Source organism: Taudactylus pleione, unplaced genomic scaffold, assembly GCF_031769625.1.
Source record: "Taudactylus pleione unplaced genomic scaffold, aTauple2 ptg000070l, whole genome shotgun sequence".
Lineage (NCBI taxonomy): Eukaryota > Metazoa > Chordata > Amphibia > Anura > Myobatrachidae > Taudactylus > Taudactylus pleione.
In genome coordinates, this window is record NW_028284472.1 from 20,027,814 (window position 1) to 20,050,324 (window position 22,511).

The window sequence follows — 22,511 nt, forward strand, 5'->3', positions numbered from 1 at the left end:
AAAACCTCTCATGTCGCTGTTAGTGCACATATGCAATGTGAGGGATTATAAATACAATTTTCTTTTTCATTACTGCTTATAAATCTCCAAAGGATCAGATCTTGGAAGCCAAGAAGAATTTAATTACATATTCAATATTTAACAACAGATGTAAGATGCATTTAAATAGCGAAAAACAGGAGCATCCCACATCACATGCTGCAAGTGCGGGCTTGTACGTGACTGCAATGTCTTAGAGTCATATTAGGACGGCTCGTTTGCAAGCAACAAGGTGCAAAACTAAATTAAATACTTTCACTTTCTGTATGTGGAGCACATTTGAAACGGGATGTAGTCATTAGGTCGGCAAAAACATTGTCGACATTCATCCTTGTTAAAATGTCGAGGAAATATGTTGACATACATAGGTGGGGAGTTGCGTTAGGCTATCTGGAAAGGGAACAGAAGGAGGTTAGGCACTAGGGGGGGTTAAGGTATGGGGCAGGGGGGTGATGGAGGTTAGGGACTAGTGGAGTTAGGGTCAGGCTACGGGGCAGGGGAGTGATGGAGGTTAGGCACTGGGGTGGTTAGGCTACCTGCAGGGTGGTGAGGGAGGTTAGGGTTAGGCTACAGGGCAGGGGCGTTATGGAGTTTAGGGTTAGGCACTAGGGGGTTAGGGTTAGGCTACAGGGCAGGATAGTGATGGAGGTTAGGGTTAGGCACTAGGGGGTTAGGCTACAGGGCAGGATAGTGATGGAGGTTAGGGTTAGGCACAAGGGGGTTAGGGTTAGGCTATGGGGCAGGGGTGAGGGAGGTTAGGGTTAGGCTATGGGTAGGGGGGTGATGGAGGTTAGGCACTGGGGTGGTTAGGCTACCGGCAGGGTGGTGAGGGAGGTTAGGCTACAGGGCAGGGGCGTGATGGAGGTTAGGGTAAGGCACTAGGGGGTTAGGGTTAGGCTACAGGGCAGAGTAGTGATGGAGGTTAGGGTTAGGCACTAGGGGGTTAGGTTAGGGGGCAGGGGAGTAAGGGAGGTTAGGGTTAGGCTATGGGGCAGGGGAGTAAGGGAGGTTAGGGTTAGGCTATGGGGCAGGGGAGTAAGGGAGGTTAGGCACTATAGAGAGAGGTAGGGGTTAGGGGCACTGTACGTATAGGAATGCTGGCACACCAGATGACTCCACCGGAACCGACTCGGAAGCTGCCGCTGGGACCAGGTAAGTGACCACTGGGCCACCAGGGACGATATGTACACATTCTATCATGTCTACATTTCATCAGTGACCAGATTATGAATGCCTACATGGTCAATGTCAACATTATGGCCTTGTCGACTTTCTCATATCTACATTATAAATGCCGATATAGCATACCTAACCCATTTGGAAAATATAAGTGTTTATTACCTTTAAATCCTACATACCTCCCAAATCTTCTGATCCGTGAATCGGGATAAGGACCGTGGAGCTCATTCAGACCCGCTCACTAGATGCGTTCGCTCACACCCAGCGTATGCAAATCCGGCCAACCCACAGCAAGGCAGGGCGATCGCATGGCAAGGCATAAGCACGTCCACTATGTCTTGGCGTGCGATCACTTTGTGTATGCAGATGCCCACCAGCCTGTCTTAAGACACCCACTTGCACACATCATCTCCAGGAAGTGTATGCAACCAACCGTACATCGGGTACCATCGGAAGCGAACGCATCGCTTGAGGTTGACTATACCCTACCGCAAGCACTGCGAGCACTTCAGTGTGAAATACAACTGTTAAATATGCACGCCTCTGAAACGGCGTTAAAACGCTCACACCTCCATTCCCCACGTTTTTTATTGCCTGCCCCTGTCACCACCCACAAATAGCTTCTCCTGTCACTCAATCTGCTGGGCAGTCTATGCGCAGTGTGCGAACTCTTCCCGATCTCTCGCAGTGGTTCGTTCACATGCACTGCGATGCGTACATATGCGCACAATGCGATCCATTGGCAGCTATAAGCGAACGTATGTTAGTGAGCGGGTCTGAATCAGGTCCCAAGTGTGGTGCTTTTTAAGGGCTCAATCCAATTAGGTGGGAATGGCGAGTAGCAAAAATGTTTCTTAAAACTCGCACACTTCGCAGTGAAGCGCGCTCCTGAGAACTCTCCAATCCAATTAAAAATACCTATTCGCACTACTTGCAGCGGAGGAGTGCGAATTGACTGCCAAATGAGATTTGCGAGAAATGTATCATCCTGGACCCCACAAAATTAATATATAATTTTGTTTGCAGGACTGGAAAGAAGGCTGTTTGTGGGCATTAGGAAGGTACTGTAGGTTTCTTATATGGTGTCAAATGGCTGATTTGTGTTTTTTTTTTAATGCAAGAAAATGTAAAAAAAAATACAAATTTTCGTTTAATCTCAAACAATTAAACGGAAAAATGCCAAAAAAAAAAAAAGTAGGAAAAAGGGTGATTTGGGGGTACTTTGAGGGCACCTTGCATAATTGAATTTTTTTTTTTTTTTTTACAAAAACAATTATTTTTCAACTAAAATTTTTTTTGTAATTAACTTTGGGGTGTCCAAACTAACGAAAAAGTGGATTTTTGGGTAATTCGAGGACATTTTATTTTTTACCCCCCAAAAAATGACATGTAATTATTGGACTAATTAAGGGCCTGATTCAGAGCCGCTCACAAAAAGTGAGCGCTCGCGCTGAATCAGGGCTGCCGCATGTTTTTTTTTTGTTCAGCCTCCTGGCAGCTCGCTTAGCTGTGGGTGACCCACAGCTTTAGCGGGTGGCCAGATGATGGTCGCAATGTTCGCGACCATCGGGCTTGCAACGAGACCCTTGTGGTAGGGTCTCATCCATCGCAAGCCCCAGTGAGCTTCCGGCTCTAATAGAGCTGGAAGCTCACCACTGACATCACTCGTGATGTCAGTGGGGCCGCCCCCAAACGGCAGCCGTTCCTTTGGGAACGCTTCCATTTGGCCAGCCACCCCCCCGACACGCCTACCAAACGGGGCGAGCTGTCGATCAACATCGACACCCACCCCTTTTGGATGCGAGCGCAGGAGCGAGTGATTTCTAGCTCGTGCATGCGCAGTGTGCATTGCCCGGCCATCGACCCGCTTGCGAGCGGGTCTGAATCAGGCCCTAAGATAATTGGGAACTTCCAAATGCCTGATTAGTCATTAGGGGGGTGTCCAATGTGGTTCAGCACGGTGTCCCCACATTTTAACCTTAAAATAAAGATTTTCCTTTCCATCTCTCACCGTCAGGGAGGTGCGAGTGGAAAGTTGCGAATCCAGTCTGGCTGGTTCAGTGCGAGATGCTGATTGAATTGCAAAATTATTTCGCTATGCGAATTCGTAGTGACAATAGAAACTCGTACCTCGCAATTCGCACCTAATAGGATTGACCCCTAAGTGCTAGACCGCCCTGTACTCATTGGCATATCTATAATGGGTTTGGCACACAGGCACTACCACTTCTAAAATGCCCCTAGCTGTACTCCCCTCTAATCACGCCTTCATTGCTGCTGCTATGTAGAGCAACTACCAGAGGAGCGCAGAGGTGTGTTTGTGTGGGGGGGTACTAATTACTCGGGCAAGCTAGAGGGGCCTGGGTCAGCTGCTAAGGGCGACTTGTGGTTATGCCTTGTTATTGGGGTTATAGCGGTTCTGAAGTGCTAGGTCGCCCCTATGTCCCTTCCACCTCCCTACCAACTATGGCAGCTGGGACAAAGGGGCCGACCAAACATGATGTACAAATCAAAATTTGCCAAGTTAAATATAATCTGTCATGGCCGCTATTCACAATGATTAGAGATGAAGCTTCGGAGTTGCTATCTTGGTGAACTGAAAGCAGTATAAGCATAGCAATCACTATCACTATACAGCCGAGACACTGGTCATGAGGCTGCACATGCATCAAAGCCTCCACGAAGAGGGAGAGGAGGAGCTCCAGACCACTAGGGATACATATGGCTCCCTCTGTGCCAGGGCTTTCACAACAGGGATAGCCAGCTGTCTCCATCTTCAGATGGTGTCAGCTAACGGAGAGCAGCGTGATATATACAGTAGGGCCCTATTCATCATGTTCATTTTCACCTGCAATTGTAAAATTAAGTTATCGGGCCATTCATCAAGAAGGTAAAACAGGAGATATCACAGATATCTCCTGCTTACCTTCCTCTGGCGGAATGGCCCGCTGTCCCCATACACTAGTATCACAGATATCTCCTACTTGCCTTCCTCTGGCGGATTGGCCCGCTGTCCCCATACACTAGTATCACAGATATCTCCTACTTGCCTTCCTCTGGCGGATTGGCCCGCTGCCCCCATACACTAGTATCACAGATATCTCCTACTTGCCTTCCTCTGGCGGAATGGCCCGCTGTCCCCATACACTAGTATCACAGATATCTCCTACTTGCCTTCCTCTGGCGGAATGGCCCGCTGTCCCCATACACTAGTATCACAGATATCTCCTACTTGCCTTCCTCTGGTGGAATGACCCGCTGTCCCCATACAGTAGTATCACAGCTATCTCCTGCTTACCTTCCTCTGGCAGAATGGCCTGCTGTCCCCATACACTAGTATCACAGATATCTCCTGCTTACCTTCCTCTGGCGGAATGGCCCGCTGTCCCCATACACTATTATCACAAATATCTCCTGCTTACCTTCCTCTGGCGGAATGGTCAGCTGTCCCCATCCACTAGTATCACATATATCTCCTGCTTACCTTCCTCTGGCGGAATGGTTCACTGTCCTTATACACTATCACAGATATCTCCTGCTTACCTTCCTCTGGCGGAATGGCCCGCTGTCCCCATACACTAGTATCACAGATATCTCCTGCTTACCTTCCTCTGGCGGAATGGCCTGCTGTCCCCATAAACTAGTATCACAGATATCTCCTGCTTACCTTCCTCTGGCGGAATGGCCCGCTGTTCCCATACACTAGTATCACAGATATCTCCTGCTTACCTTCCTCTGGCGGAATGGCTCCCTGTCCTCATACACTAGTATCACATATATCTCCTGCTTACCTTCCTCTGGCGGAATGGCTCCCTGTCCTCATACACTAGTATCACATATATCTCCTGCTTACCTTCCTCTGGCGGAATGGTTCACTGTCCTTTTACACTAGTATCACATATATCTCCTACTTACCTTCCTCTGGAGGAATGGCCCGCTGTCCCCATACACTAGTATCACAGATATCTCCTGCTTACCTTCCTCTGGTGGAATGGCCTGCTGTCCCCATACACTAGTATCACAGATATCTCCTACTTACCTTTCTTTCCCGGAATGGCCCGCTGTCCTCATACACTAGTATCACAGATATCTCCTACTTACCTTTCTTTCCCGGAATGGACAACTGTCCCCATACACTAGTGTCACAGATATCTCCTGCTTACCTTCCTCTGGCGGAATGGCCCACTGTCCCCATACACTAGTATCACAGATATCTCCTGCTTACCTTCCTCTGGCGGAATGGCCAGCTGTCCCCATACACTAGTGTCACAGATATCTCCTGCTTACCTTCCTCTGGCGGAATGGCCCACTGTCCCCATACACTAGTATGGGGACAGAATTCATCAAGCTCCGAAAATACAATATTTTTGGAGCTTGAAGGCGGGAACCCGCTTCTTCCCTATGTCAAGTCGTCCCGGGTCGCGAAGAGGGATCCTCTCAGATCCCTCCGCCCCTACCTTTTGCCGGATGTCGGGACTCTTGTACACATGCTTGACCTGTAGGTCATGCATGCGCACTTGTCTCACTGCTCTGAAAGGAACAGTTAAGCGCTTCGGGGAGACAGCTAATTTTCGGATCAGCTGTAGCCGCGCCGGACCCATAGTCTGGCATATAGTTATTTAAGGGGAGATCGTATTTGGTGATGGTTTGGTAAACGCCAGAGATGTCTAATATCTTTTTTCGTTATTGCAATAATAAATAGGAATCCATATTTAGATGATATTGCAGGATTTATGCTTTAATAAATATCCCACCATAGTCTATAGGAGAAGATTTCCTTTCCAGTGCTAATGTATCACGCTGTGCTTCGAGTCCCATCTTGTATGCTGACCTTTCTGACATGCACAGAGCTGCCATCTGCGAATATTGTTCAGGTCTATAAAAAAAAAATCAGTCTGCTATTTTTAGAAATGTGCTCATTGAAACCAATGGATATACCATATTCCACCTCTACAATATTGTACTGCAGCTTAAAATTACTTCCAGATTGAGGTCAGGATATTTGCCATATGGTGTCTGCACAACATGAATCTTCAACGGAAAATTGTGCGGCTGAAAATAGACCCGGCGTTGCTTACAGACGCAATGCCCTGTAACCGGCCACGTTTCAGAGGTTTACGGTGTGAGTGGAAACAGACACAATATAGATTGTAAAGGGCAGGTCTGGGGTTACAATGTTGTTCCCTTACTTTATGCTGCATAGATTGTAATGGGCAGGTCTGGGGTTACAATGTTGTTCCCTTACTTTATGCTGCATCACCCCCTGTACCCCGCCAGACAGCCGCAGAGTTCCATCACCCAACCTCCACCGCCTATCGTCCTTTGAATTCTCATGCAGCCCACTCATGTGAAGTTAATGAAGGTTGTATAAATTTGATATTAAAATAAATTGTATTTGGGGTTTGGCTGCTTGAGACATTCTGGTTTGGCGAAAATTAGATGTGCTCCACTTATGAGTTTGTTTATCCAATTCTGTGCTGCAAGGGCAGAATAGCGGATTGTTAGGCCACATGGCAACATTTGGGTAGGAGCCGGGCAATGCCGCTCCCCCCTCACGTGCACTCTGCTATGCTCAATTGAGAGCAGGGGCCTTGGTTTAGGGCGTATGGACCCTTGTAGTTCCATCACTGCTGCGTTATGTTATTAGATACTAGTTAGCTTTAAGCCAATGTAGAAAGTGTGTTAATAGTCACGGGAGGTATAACTTCCAAGATAGGGGCTGACTTGGTGGCAGCAGTTGTATAAATAATTAAGTCCAACTCAGTGGCTCATTGTTTAGATTTTGCATCACATAACTGGGGTCATGGGTTCAATACCAACCAGGGCTTGTGTAGAAACCATGTTTGCGTGTGTTACCTCCATGTGCTCTGGTTTCCTTCCACAATCCAAAAACAGGTACTTTCGACAAAATAATGACATTAGAGAACCTGTGTGTCCATGTGATAAGGAATATAGGGGGAGCTTTCTAAAAAGTGGAGAAGTTGCCCATAGCAACCAATCAACTTTCCCCTATCATTTTATAGAATGGACTTGATAAATGCTAGCTGGAAGCTGTTTGGTTACTATGGGCATCTTCCCCACTCTTCAGAAGGCTTGGTACATCTCTCCCTTAGATTCCAAAGCCAAAGCACGGGGGTCCGCACACATCTCTAATTTAAAAAAGAAATTGAACACAGTGACTGGTACTCATTCATTTCCACACTCCACCATATATGGACACATTCCATCTCATGCTATGAGGGAGATGTTGGATCACAAACATTTGAGAACGTAAGTAAATACGTTCCCAATGTAAATGTAAATACGTGCTTACTCTGTGTTGTATACTGTTACTGCTGTTACCATTGACAACCGCTATTATCCTGAATAAACCTCCAAACCAACTTAAGGAACAATTGTCTGGACTAACCTCCTTCTGCTAGTGCCTATTGTTCTACACCAATAGTAGGAAGCAGTATATATTTACCGCCGGCAGCGTGGTTCTAATCTCATGGTTCTAAACGTCATAAGGCTCCATTCAGTGTTGGCAAAATGGCGTGATTTGTGGGTCCCTGGAGAGGGGCGGGCTAATTACGCGTTTTTGCAGCATTTTAGCCCCGCCCCCTCCATACAGACTGCCGATTCCCATTTTATCTCCCCCATTCTTGCCATCCACTCATCTGGGGGTGCGAGGGGCTAATCGTAAGCTTCCGGGAGAGTAGGCAAGTATGAGGTGGTATTCCCTTATGAGTGTAAAACAAAACGCTTCATACATTTACAAACAAATGAGTTTTCGTCTCAGGAAAAGAAAAAAAAAAAGGAAATTTAAAAAAACTTGTAAACCCAGATTGAGAGAGGGAATAAATGGCGCTTCAGGAGCCCCGTGTCTTAGTGACTCTGCTTAGGAACACCCTGAGCCGAGGTACTTTAAATTTTGGAGTATAACTATAATACGCTCCACAACACAATGAAATTTCTAATAATAGTATGCAATGGTGTGTTAAATTGAGATACTTCCAGCCTGAATACTAGAAGCTTCACAATGGATTTAAGGTCTGAGCTTACTTTAGTCTATCTATTTAGTGTCAGCTTATTGCTTTTAGTTGTAATTTCCAAAATGTCATTTTTTTAAAATTACATGGAATCATTTTATAGTAATTTGTAATTCAAAAAAATAAAATATAGAAAATGTCTTTGTTTCATGCAGGGAAGGACAGCTTTAACCCACACATTTCTGAGCCAGATATATATATATTCATACTTGCCTACTTATGAAAAAGCATTTTAGGGAGATTGTGAAAGTAACACTTATGAGTGCGGTGGTAAAGTGGGCGTGTACTGCTACATCTGAGGGGCGTGTCATACATGTAATGGGCGTGTACAGCTACATCTGAGAGGCGCGTCATAAACCTGACTTACATAAAAATGTAAATGAGCCCAAAAGCTGTTAGTAAGATCTACTTGTTGAAGAAAACACACCAATACTTTTCAGAAAATGCATGTAGCCATAGGGATCATTGTGCCCTATAACCAATGCAGAAAAATTATAGTAATGATCCCATTTGAATGCATATATCTCTGGCTTTTCTTTTTATACAACAGCTACATAATGGGGGTAAGGTGCAACCCCCATTTAACTTAGCGTAAAGGCGAAAGGCCCCATACCACCCAGTTACTCATATTCAGCCGCAGGTCTGTATGTAGGTGCGAACGAGTTATACAGGAGTTATACAGAAGTTATACAGGAGTTATACAGGGTTTATACAGGGTTATACAGGAGTTATACAGTGTTATACAGAAGTAATATAGAAGTTATACAGGAGGAAAACAGTAGTTATACAGGAGGAAAACAGTAGGTTTAAACTACTTTGAAAAAAATGCACTTTGGCCTCTATCCAAATTAAATATCTGCATTCTCCACATCCTGACCACTACTTACTAAACACCCCATGGCTCCTGCATACTCTCCCCAGCTGGACTTCGCTGACCTGGCTGTGAGTATCTGTCCACCTACCCTAACCCCCACCCTAATACCCTATCCCTAATCACTAACAATACCATATCACTATCCCCTAACCCTAAAACAACTCAAATCCCCTATCAACCTTAACCCCTAACCCTAATACCCACCACTAACCATAAAACTCTAACACTAATACACAAATAACCCTAACCCCCTAATAACTTAATCACCAACCCTAACTAAGCCTCTAACCCAACCCTAACAATAATACCATAACCCCTAACTTTAATACCCTAACACTAACCTCTAACCTTAACACTAATGCTGAAACAACCCTTACCCTAATAATCTAACCCAAAAGGGGCAGATTTGATGGGCCAAATGGTTCCTATCTGCCATCAAACTTTCTATGCTTGGTTAGCCTACAGAGCAAATGCAATGCTAACTCAAAATCTGACGACAAACAGGCTCTCCCTCTCCCCCCTCCTCCACAGAAACAGAAATGGCTCCATTAATGGGTAAGTTTTGCCTAATTTTTGACACTATAATGAAATAGGGCTTTTCGTCCTCACTTCACCCATTACTACAAAGGGTTAACACAATTTTCTTCCCCTTTTTTGCAAACGTTTGGGCTTTCAGTTCCGACGCGCATGTGTGCGATGGCCCATACATATTCATATCTGTAGGGATCGGCCTGGGGAAGCGGTAAGTTCACCTTTTGCTATTCCCGGCCACTATTGCTGGGTCAGCTGAGTGCAGCAATAATTTTTTTTTTTTTTTTTATATATATTGCAACAATAAAGATAAATTGCTGCAATAAAACAAAAAAAAATAAAATAAATACAGCCTTATTTCTAGAGAAAGGGGTTTATTTATCTATGGGATGAAAACAAATTCCTGAGAGATCGCCAAATTGTGAAACTTGGTCTGATTATGATGAGGGAGAACAGCGCCCAGTAATCAAGGAGTTAAATTGTACGACGTTAGCATCCAATTTGGACAAATAAAATGTCTTTATTACTAAATAAAAACTTACGAAGCTTAAGCTAATACAATAACCTTTCGGAAATAAACATAATGACATACCTTGTTAGCAGCAGGTAAAGTTACTTTTTACTTAAGTCTATAATGTGCAGTTTGATTGTAATGCGCAACTTGTTAATTGCCTTGTAGAAATGAGCCCAATAATGGAGCAATTTCGGTTTCCCGGGGGGCTGAGCCACCCCTAGCCTCGTTACTCATGTTAGCGCTCTTGAGTGTTTGATACCCGCGCAGATAACCACATGAAGCCAAATCCAGCCACTTCTAATTACCTTTAATCTCCTAATTAATATTTAATAATTTCCTGCAGTTTGTCAGGTAATCAAATAATTGCAGATTCAGAGGACCACAAACAAACCTGATTTCCTCAGTCCCGCTAATGAATATGAATAAGTAATTTGCATGAAATGCATGAATTTTCTAGCTGAAATGAGGTTAATTAGCATAGGTAGATGTAGCCCTGAAAGCATGAAAATCGTGCGCTGCTGAAGGCTTTTAGGTGCTCCTCTCAGAACTATATTACCATTATAGTAACCTCTTACATTAATGTTTATTTGATTACTCACACTAAACACCAGACACTCCTTCCACACTTCACTTCAGCTATTACAGTTTTTTCTGTATGTACATTCCTAATTTCAGAATCCCCGCAGGGTTAGGATCCTAACCCTACTCCTATACCTAACCCTCCATCCCCGCAGCCTAAACCTTACCCTCTCCCCCAAGTCCCTAACCCTAACGCTCCCCCTAACCTCACTACTTACTGTCAGGATGCCTGTGGTCGGTATGCTTGCACCGGGAGTCTAACTTATGTCGTGATTCCGGTGCAGGCATTCTGAGGTACGGCATCCCGACAGCCGAGATTTAAACTACATCCCTTCCCAACGGGATGCCTGTCGCTCAGAACGCCAGCTCTGGAATCCCGACACCAGTCAGAATCCCGGCACCAGCATCCCGACGGCAAGTAATGGTGTTAGGGGGAGGGTTAACGTCAGGCACTGGGGAGGAGGGTTAGGTTTAGACTGCAGGGGGGGAGGTTAGGTTTACACTGCGGGGGAGGGAGGGTTAAGTTTAGGCTGCGGGGAGGGAGGGTTAGGGTACTTACCGACTGGTGTCGGAAACCTAACCCTGTCGAGGATGCCGGAGTTGGGATTCTGACCTCTAGGTTCCCGTACCCAACCAGTTGGAAAGCAAGAGATACTCCTGGGGTATAGACAATGAACATTATGATACTGTATGAAGGGATTGTAAAATATACAGTAATTATAATCTTAGTGATAAGGTTCTGTATGTGTGACTTTTATTACAAGCAATCTGCAATGTCGCTATTTTCCAAAATGAAATTGGTCAAGGCCCCATGCTTTGCTATGTAATGAATTTAATTGATGGTCTTGTTATATTTTCTAAGATAAAGGATACAGTAGGGAGAGGATCGGGTTTTGCTAAGTAATGATCTTTGGGGGAGCGTTACGGACTGCCACATACTGTAGGAAAAGTGATGACGGGAAATGTATTAAGCCTTCTAAAGAGTGGGGAAGAGGTGAAGTTGCCCATAGCAACCAATCTGCTTTGAGGTAGCATTTACAGTATCAAGTACATTCTATAAAATGAGAAGTAGAAGCTGATTGGTTGCTATGGGTAACTTCCATCTTGCCCACTTCCCCACTCTTTAGAAGGCTTGATACATCTCGCTCATGGACCAACTGTGTACAGTGATAACCGTGGCAGTGAGTCATGCTGCGTGCTAGAATAAACTTGAGGTACATGAGTTGCTGTTTATTTTTATGAACTTGGGGAGCATGTAAAATGTTCCAGAGGTAGCACTGGGAAAAGATGAGCGATGCAACGAGAATCAGCCATGGCACAGGGAAAATGCTTTAATTAGGCAGACTCTGGGTAGTGTTAATCTATTATCTACAGAAAGAGGCCTATTCATGTACGGGAGAAAAGCCTAGTTCTCTCCGACAATAGGTTTTTGTTTTTTTTCACTTCTCCCTATATGGTAACTGGGTTATTATTACAGTCTCTGTAGATACAGTACAATGGGAGGTAGCGTTTGTTAATTGGCAAAAAAAACTTTGGACACAAAAAAATAGTTCATCTCAGGATGGCGGTCCTGGAACCAAAGTATTAAAAACTTCTTTATTCTGTTTTTTTTTTGCTGTACTGAGAGGTTATTTTTTTTAAATATAATTGAATTTAATTAACTTAAGTTTATTAAAAAAAACCCCAATGTTATATACATTATGTACAGTATTCCATACAACAGTGTTTGTTTATTTATTTCTTTTTCAAATACTTTATGTAAACTTTATGTTTTCCCTGGTATTAATGGAACTGAATACCCATGTTACACGCAATGATGTAAACTGCCTGGTGAAAAGTTATGCAACTTATCTCTTTGGCCAAGTATCGTTCATCTGCCCTGTCGTCACTTTGCTACAGTATGTAGCCTGGCGATGCCCTGCTCTGCGATGTACTGTAACGTCCCTTATAATTACAGATCTGACTGCACACATCATATAATATTAATTTACTATACTGTCTGCTGGCGGGACTGTTTCAGTAACAGTGGTATTCTCATGAGAGTCCACCACAACTAGATACATGAAGTGATGGTATTTTCTATGCCCCGAAAGAAGTTTAGAATGTTAGAAAACACATTCAGTAGAGAACTGTGATCGTTTTAGCCTAAATGGGAATATGATTATAATTCCTGTTTGCGGTGACAAAACAAACCCACCGGACTATGTTTACATAATTAACAAAATACCAATTTTAACAGGAGCAAATACCTTACTTTCCCCAGGTCTACACTAATGAAAACAAGTCATTCTAAATGATTTGCATGACATGGCGTTTAATGACACAGCAAATGGGCATTATTACCAGCCTGTAATGGGTTTCCGAGTTCTGTGTCGAGTCTCAACCATAACCTGAAAGCACTGAATGATAATACAACTTTATTATGGTCATTTTGGGAGACAGATATTATTTATAATAAGGGTACTGTTGTTTTTGTGCCCCTCTCTTCTTTTCCAGACCCGGTATCGCGTCTATACTGTAATTTAGATCCTGACAATCTTTGACATTTATTTTTCTGGGTACGCTTTCATTCAAGTTTGGCATGAAGCAAAGTAGTATATGGTATGGTATATGGTAATTGCAAGAAGAAATTATATTGTTTAAAGTTTCTAAACAAATATTTGATACAGTATTTTGCATAGCATATGAATTCATACTGTACATTTCCTGGTATGTATACAAGGTAGGTCACCTACAGTAGCCCTGTGTCTGGTGCCAAGACTGCAAGTTGCCACCCCAAATACATACTTGCCAACCTTTGGGTTCTCCCAGTGGGGAGGAACTGGTGTCAATGATAGGGGATTGTGGGGAATGTGAATTACTTAACCATGCCCCCCAGCTTTTCTTAGCAGGGGACCATGGCATCACACAGTGGGGAGGGGGTGTTATAGGGGAGAGGTGTACCCATAATTATGTCACCTGCCCATTTCCTTAGTTCCCTGCTTTCCCAGGAGTCATTCTGGACATTCCGGGAGAGTAGGTACTGTAAGTGTGCCGTCATTTTTTGTTGTTCATTATAATAAGAAGAGGTGTCCACCAATATAAAATAACTAATAGTATGTTCCTGTAACCCCAACTATAGAATAATTGCCGGGTCATCCAGTAGGCAGACTAGGCTCCCAGCTCGGGCCCAGTAGGCACCAAACGGTCCATATTACACTAACACGGTTTTATTTTAGGGGTTTTACACCCGAGGTGAAAGGGGGCCCAAATAAATATTTAGTCTATTACCCATGGAGCTTTAACCAGGCTCTGTATAGTACAGACGAGGGGAAATATTATATGCCTGGGATCCCTGTCATTAGGGAAAGACTGTACCCAGGAGCCCGTAAAAAGCTCATCAGCTCTTAGGACCTCATTCAGAGCCGGTCGCACAGAGCGTGCGGTCGGTCTGAATGAGGGGAGGACCTCTTGAATTTTCAAGACGTCCTCCTTTGCGGTGGTAAGGCTGTGGGTTAACACCCACAGCCTTACGACCGCCTAAGGTGATGGTCGCGATGGGCAAGACCATCGGGGCTTACGACGAAACCCTAGGGTAGGGTCTCCCTTGTCGTAAGCCCCGGAGAGCTTTCGGCTCTATCTGAGCCGGAAGCTCTCCACTGACATCACTAGTGATGTCAGTTGGGCCGCCCCCAAACGGTAGGCGTTCCCATGGGAACGCCCCCGTTTGGGATGCCACCCCCCCGGCCCGCCTTCCAAATGGGGCGAGCTGTCAATCAACATCGACAGCTCGCCCCCTTTGGATCGAGACCCGCTACGACTGGCGCCGTCGGTCGTAGCGGGTCTCACGCATGCGCACGACGGCGCCGGCATGCGCATGCTCTGTGGGGGGCCATCGACCCGGTCCGAGCGCATCGGCGCTAACGACCGGGTCTGAATGACCCCCTTAATTCCTTTGCTGCTGACACAGAGCACATGGCGTATGATCTGATAAAGGTGGCAGAACTTAGGTACATCCCAAGCAGCACTGGTTTCAGACTGTGGGCACCCTTTGGTGGGAATGGACTTTAGATATAAGTAGCCAGCATGGAGAGACTTCACTTTACACTTAAGTAGCAGTATGGCCTTATGACTTTAAAGCAGAGTAGCAGTGGCATAAACTAATCTCTGGGTATTGCTATGAAAGGCAGAATAAGGAATTACAGAATTATTATGAATTTTCATCACCCCTCAGGTCTCTGTAGGTCACTGCAGTGCACAGCCCAGGAACTTGCAGGAAATCTGCGCAAACCCATAGCCCCGTCTCCTTTAGTTAGTATTAAAAGTCAAAGTTACACTTTGCTCTGAAATATTAATTTCTGCATTTTTTTTCCACTCCTAACTGCCGCACTCCACCTCAAGTTGACTGCATTAACCTCTTGTCTAATTCAATATTTAATTATCTTTCCATTTGAAAGTTTAAATCCAACAGTTATTATCATCTGTCAAGTACGGTATGTGCCAGGTTGAAAAGTGCAGGGAAATTTAAAAGGCATATTTACTAAGGTAAGACAGCGAATGCCCTGATTACCCTAGTGGCGGAGCAATTCTAAAAAAAAAAAATATATATATATTATATAAGTAGCTACAATAATCTCTCACAGTAACTACTCTATAACAATCCAGAATAGATTTATTTATAACCACCAATGATCCATAATTGCACCCCCCACCCCGCGATCCCCCCCTATTAGCTAACACTTCCCTGAAAGGTCATCTGAACGCCAAGCACCTGCTCCGTGACCCCAGATAGCTGTGCTGTGAATTGGCATCTCAGTTTACAGCACAGAGCAGCTGGCCGGGGGGGGGTCACAGAACAGGAGCTCAGCGATCAGCTGACCAGAGTCACTAATCGCCAGCCCCTGGTGCAGGTAAGTGTTTTTATTATTTTTTATTTTATTTTTTTTGTAATCAGCCTGTGGTCTATCAGATAGCGTTATTATCGCAGGGCTCCCTCCAGGTATTTTTTCTCAATTTATTTTAGTCAATTTGAAACTGCTTATAGAAAAAAAAACTGCGAATGAAAGGGCATGGAGGAGGTTTTTTTTATTTAGAACAAAAAGTCCCCAAAGTCCTTCAATAATTTTTAAGTGATACTAAAATAATGTGTAAAGGGTCTGAGAATGACCATTTTCACGTTTTAGTGAAAATATTACAAATATGCCCAAAAGTGTTAGAAGTTGATAATGTTGGCAACATCATACAGGAAATACCCATTTTTTTTTTTTTTTTTTAATTGAGTGCATTTTTATTAGTTTATAGAAATACATTGATAAATAACCAAACAAAATAAAAAAATAAATAAATAAAAATAAATTATATATATACATAAATACATAATCAAATAACAGTATCTGGAATATAAAACCTAGAGCTACAAACTGCATCCCCAGATCCATTTGTTATAAAAAATAAAAAATATACAATACCCATCTTACACAGCAGAACAAGACGATGTGAACTGTGACCAAGACACCTCCACTCCGGGCCCCATTTATCAACGATGCATTGCCCCTTTAGCACTCACTAAAGGAGTTATGTCATCCTTTCTTTTTCAAGAAACAGTGCCAATCTAAGATCACTGCATCGATCTCGCCATCTTTAGCCATCAACTTTTGTGTGTCAACAGTTTTGAAGCAGGAGGAGATAGAACAACCTCTAGTCTAAACCAAAGGGGGCCTGAACGCTCAGTTGGCGTGGACATAGGAAGGGCAATGGCCACACCCCATTGTTAAGTACGTAGCTGTGAATGGGGTGTTTCCATTGCATCAAGGGGTGTGGTTATACCTCCCCTTCACTTCCGAGACCCCACAGAGGCTTGGGCCCAGGTAATCCGTACCCCCCCCCCCCCATATCAACGTACCTGCATGTGAGGGAGTATCGAGAGAAATCACTGACTAAAAGTTAGTTAATAAAAGTAATAGGGTCAAAACGGCAACTCCTGTCAAAGTGATGGACAAATATTGTTATTAAATGCCCCTCTATATAAAAGTTCATGCATCCCACTTACCGTATTCGTAGTTTTTGCGTAAGACACATTACGACCCTACAGACAAACTTACTGTATAAACATCACCCCCTACCTAAGTTTTTTTTTTTTTTTTATGTGCTCTACACTTCAATCCTGTCACAGATACCTATAAGTGGCCAAAATACATCTCTTTTATATGTATTTATTTATTGCCCATTTTATTTATGCACCAACTGACACTGCGCTGTTCAGTGTTTATCCCAGTTGACGAGGTATTACATCAGTTCAGCTCAGAAGAGTTTGAGCATCTCTTTTTTTTACCCACTCATATTCCCAACACATGCACAGAAAGTCTGGGGAGCCAATGAGATACAGAGGATTGCAGCAGCTGTCAAATCTCAAGTAATGAGGTAAAGGGCTGTTTGTGTGGCTCACTCTCCCTCACGGTTTGCAAATGTAATCAGCGCCTGGATTCACACGACTTGTAGCTGGAATGTGAGGACCACCAGAGACTGGATGACATATTTCTGAAGAATCTTCTCCATGCCATTAGCTGCGTTCACACAAGAGCTGTCTCTTTCCCTAAACACTTTTAAATACCCCATAAAAATTCTTCTATCATCAGCTAAAACCTGTTCTGCAAAACAAACAAAAAAAGCACCCAGAAATAACAGAAAATGAAAAATGATGGGTCCACATGTGTAATAGACAACATGATCTGTTCTGCAAAATTAAGGAAATATATCTGCATCGACAGTCGCTGTGTACAATGTAATGGCCACTTGCCAATAATGCTGTGATGTAGCATACGCTCATCCGATAAAGCATTCAACCCCCTCAATGCAGGGCTGCCAAGAGAAGTCCTGGGCCCTGGTACAGTAACTTTCCAGCCCCCCCAATGGAGGGGGTGTGGTCACATCATGTTAGGGGCAGCGCTGCACATATAAATATATATATATATATATATTTATTAAGATACCTCCCAACCATTGGATGAACTGCATTCAGGATATCCGCACGCCGAACGCCCTGAAGAGGGGTGTGGCCTATATGTAAAGGGGCATAGCCTAGCAGCACATCCCTTTTGCATCACTGCTGTCTGTGATTCCTCAGGTCCCGCCCGCCGCTGCCGCACGGAGCCGCGCTGCCTAATGGTAATGAGAGCTTTGTGAGATGATGACGGTGCGTGTGACACGCTGTCTGTGTACAATTGACACACAGCGTGTGATCATGCGGAGACCCGTCAAACCCCCGCCGCCGCCCGCTGCCAGCAATAGTTTGAGAAGTGGCTAGTAAAAAGAAAAAAAAAAGTTGAAGAAAAAAATCGGCAGTGTGCTTCCAGCGGCCCAGGCCCACTGCCATGCCCCGGGCCCAGGTAATCTGTACCCACTCCCCCCCCTCTCGGCGCCCCTGCCTCAATGAAGAAGGGTATGAATTTTTCTACCCTTCTGGCAGGTTAGATAGACTCTTAGCAGTCCATCTGGCCAACAAATGAACAGTTTCATTAGCAAAATCCTCTGTCTTGAAGGTTCATGTGGGCATTATACAAAGGTTCAGCAGTATATACTGCTGGAAATTTGGTGTGTTTTGATCAGGGATGTGTGGAAAAGGTAGACAGGGGAGGCAGTGCCTCACCTACCATACACTTGTTTCTCCAGAGTTTTGACTATAAAAATTATTAGAATAATAATAAGATATTTATAACATTTTCTTTTAATTTTTCATAGTCAAAACTATGACAGGAAGGCTCTGCCTCGCCTCACTGCCTGATACCTATGTAGAGAGCAATGTCAGCCATTTTGTGGGCTAAATCAGCAATTTCCAGAAAGCAGCCTATCAATTAACAAGAAACTGGCGACATCACAGAGACATGAGGCACATTGTGCCACATGCCCCTAAGATATTACTACTCCCTTGTGATAAACTGTGTGCAGGCGCAAAATGCACTTTTAGAGAAGAACAAAGAATATGAACCATAAAATCAAAAATTCTTGTACCAAACCGGTAATATAGGCGAGTTGGTACAGAAAGTCTCAAACTGATCTAATCAGAGACCTGCCGGCTCTTTATTTGCATCAAAAACTCCTACAATTTAAGGTCCCTCCGCCAGGTTCCCCGTAGGACAATATAAAATTCCTATTTTGCAATTGCCTTTGTTCATTAGCCATGTCTAACTGCTGATTCCACTGGTAGAGACTGAGGCAGGAGAAACAGTTTGTAAGGACACATTTATAAACCTACGTTCCCAGTTGGGTAACTTTGCTGTGAAAAACATCACATCAGTAACTTCCTGAGGACTGGAGGGATTAGTGAGGCCCTGAATCAATAACAAGAGCTGACACACAATTCCAATGTTCTCTTATCTACCAAAACACAAAAGTTTATACTATACATCTGGTGTACACAGCTTCAGTATGGACGGTCTATGTACAGGGCAGGCTCTAAAAAAACATTATAATGACAAATAGAAAATATATATTCTTGTGCGAGACTGCGAGTGAATTTATGACAGAGCTTTGCAGCAAAAAACAGGAGCAGCGGCTGTAAAGAGCTCTCTAAGCCCGTCCTTGTATACAGAATTTGTGAGTTACTGAAAATAGTAGAAAAGTTCCTGCAACAGTAACGATATTAAACATTCATCGCTTAACCTCTTCATGACTGCTTCTATTTTATGCCTTTGTGACCAGAGCACTTTTTATAGTTCTGCTATATGTTGGTTAAACCTTGTAAATGTCTTGTGTATCTTAATAAATGCACATATTATTTACAGAACGGATAAGGCGCTATATATATATATATATATGGGAGAAGAAAAATAAATAAATCCGTTTTCTATCCATAATCACTATTATCCAGTTATAAATGCCATGTACAATGACTGGGCGGCCAGGAACCGCAAATGACACTTCCTGACCACATTCATTGAAGGCTGAAAGTGACACTAGGATTCTAAATTTGGCCCGCCCCCGCTGCACAATGCCGATGATGCAAAACGCGCCGTCGGCCACCCTGCTGCGGGGTTTGTCTGGGGCGCCCAGGGGAGGGAGATGGCCAGGAGGTTTACCTACTTTTCTGGGGGGCCGGGAGCGGCACATGATTTTCGTGAGGCTCCCGACCAAATCGGGAGATTAGGCAAGTTTGATTTAGCTACTTTGATTACACAGACCAGCGATAGATAGATAGATAGATATAGACAGACCGATAGATAGATAGAAAGATAGATAGATAGATAGATAGATAGATAGATAGATATGAGATAGATAGATACAGACAGACAGACAGACCGATAGATAGATAGATAGATAGATAGATAGATAGATAGATAGATATGAGATAGATAGATACAGACCGATAGATAGATAGATAGATATGAGATAGATAGATACAGACAGACAGACAGACCGACCGACAGATAGATAGATATAGATAGATAGATATGAGGTAGATAGATACAGACAGACAGACCGATAGATATGAGGTAGATAGATACAGACAGACAGATAGATATACCAATGAAAGTTGTCAATGTTACTATTCACATTGGACAAATAAAGTGGGTCTTGAACTATGAGGATACATGGAGACGTTACCAGGTTGCGGGCTCTCCTCCTCGGAATGCCCGCGCGGTAACAGCATCAGGGCCTCAACTCACAAACACTTTACACATTAAATGAACTGAACTCTGGATTCAAGGTTATCGCTGCACTTTATGTGCTTTTATCAAAATGCCTCTTTTAACATGAGGCGAGTACAGGGACGGATTGGGATGGAAAACCAGCCCGGGAAATTGCTGCAGCAGCCCTAAATGGGAGGAGGTGGAGTCTGTGAAGGGGACGGGATCTGATGACATATCTAAATGGATCGGATGGTATATAGGGGGCAAGTGGAGGAGAGACAGCAAGAAATCTCAGAGAGAGATGGGGGGGGGAGAGAAACAAACGAGAAAGACAGAAAGAGAGAGAGGAAAGCTGTTTTTTTCTTCATCATTTATCAATGTACAATCCCATCTCCTCTATATAATAATAATAATAATAATGATAATAATAATAATAATGCCACATATCAGTGTATGATGGGGGCTGTTTTATTCCCCCTCACATCACTGTATAGTGCCTTCACCTCAATATAATATTAATATCACACATCAGTGTGTGCTGGTGGCTGTGTTATTCCCCATTCTATATCACTGTACTGTCCCATGTCACCTATAAAATAATAGTACCACATATCAGTATGCTAGGAGCTGTATTATTCCCCCTCATATATCACTGTACAGCCCCCTCTTCCTTATATAATAATAATTCCACATATCAGTGTGTGATGGGAGCTGTATTATTCCCCCTCATATATCACTGTACAGTTCCCTCTCCCTTATATAATAATACCACATATCAGTGTGCTCTGGGAGCTGTGTCCCCCCTTTCATATATCACTGTACAGTCCCCTCTTCCCTATATATTAATAACAATACCACATATCAGTGTGTGCTGGGAGCGGTGTTATTTCCCCTCATATATCAGTGGACTGCCCCTCTCTCCTATATAATATATAATAATAACAATACCACATATCAGTGTGTGCTGGGAGCGGTGTTATTTCCCCTCATATATCAGTGGACTGCCCCTCTCTCCTATATAATATATAATAATAATAATACCACATATCAGTGTGTGCTGGGAGCGGTGTTATTTCCCCTCATATATCACTGTACAGTCCCCTCTCCCCTATATAATAATACCACATATCAGTGTGTGCTGGGGGCTGTATTATTCCTCCTTTTATGTCACTGTACTGTTCCCTCTCCCCTGTATAATAGCAATGTCACATATCAGTGTGTGTGTGCTGGCAGCTGTGTTCAGCCCCCCCAGAGGGTCACTTACCTTACCAGCCTTTATCCAATCCTGGTCTCACTGCTCCACTAGCCGTGTTCAGATTGAAGAGCAGTTGAGCCAGTGACAATGCGCAAACTGTGTTGTTTAATGAGGAGGCCACAATGGAGTGAGACACCTGGTGGTGGGGAGAGGTAACTGCAAGGCAGTGTTACTGGCAGCCCTGAGAGACCTGCACAGCCCAGCCGCCTGACATCTTCGGCTTCTCCACCGCCGCCGCTCCTAACATGCACGGCCACAGCAGTGAAGGCCCTGACGGGGCTGCTAATGTCAGAGATGTCCGGCCCAGAGGGAAGTACTCAAGTTTCCCAGCGGCCCAATCCGCCCCTGGGCGAGTAATACTTACTAGCTTAGCCTAAATAAATACTGTACTTATCAACAATGAAACTCATTCCATCTCTTTATATAGATTGTGCATGTATTGGATGATACAATGCTATCTCTAAACATAATGGCTATATTTGCTAAGTGGCACATTGTCAAAGCGACGCGTTTTTTACATTTTCCGCAGTTTTGGCAGTGGGACTTAAAATGCTAATATTATTGCCATTTGAAATCCTGAGGGCAAAACTGCAGATAATCTTTGAAAAAAATGGTGCTTAATAAATATGGCCGCAAGTCTACTTGAGTGATTTTTTTTTTTTTTTTTGTGTGGAAACAGTTAAATGTGCAAAACCAAGCGAAAGGGTCCAATTTAAAAATTATTACTTATTATTTATTAATTAACATTCACTTACAAAGAGGGAGCATAATTAATTGTGCTTAACAATTGGGAACAAAATAGTAATAAGCAATGGCGTAACTAGGGTCTTTGGAGCCCAAGACAAGTTGAAGAATGGCGCCACCACCCACAAACACGTAGAAATAAATATTTGTGAACTGAAGG

General features: G+C 43.7%; 1 protein-coding gene across 1 annotated transcript in view; it reads right to left on the reverse strand.

Annotated features, from left to right (window-relative positions):
• KLHL29 (kelch like family member 29) overlaps nucleotides 1–22,511 on the reverse strand; it is a 926,340-nt gene that overhangs the window by 343,176 nt on the left and 560,653 nt on the right. The window lies entirely within an intron of this gene.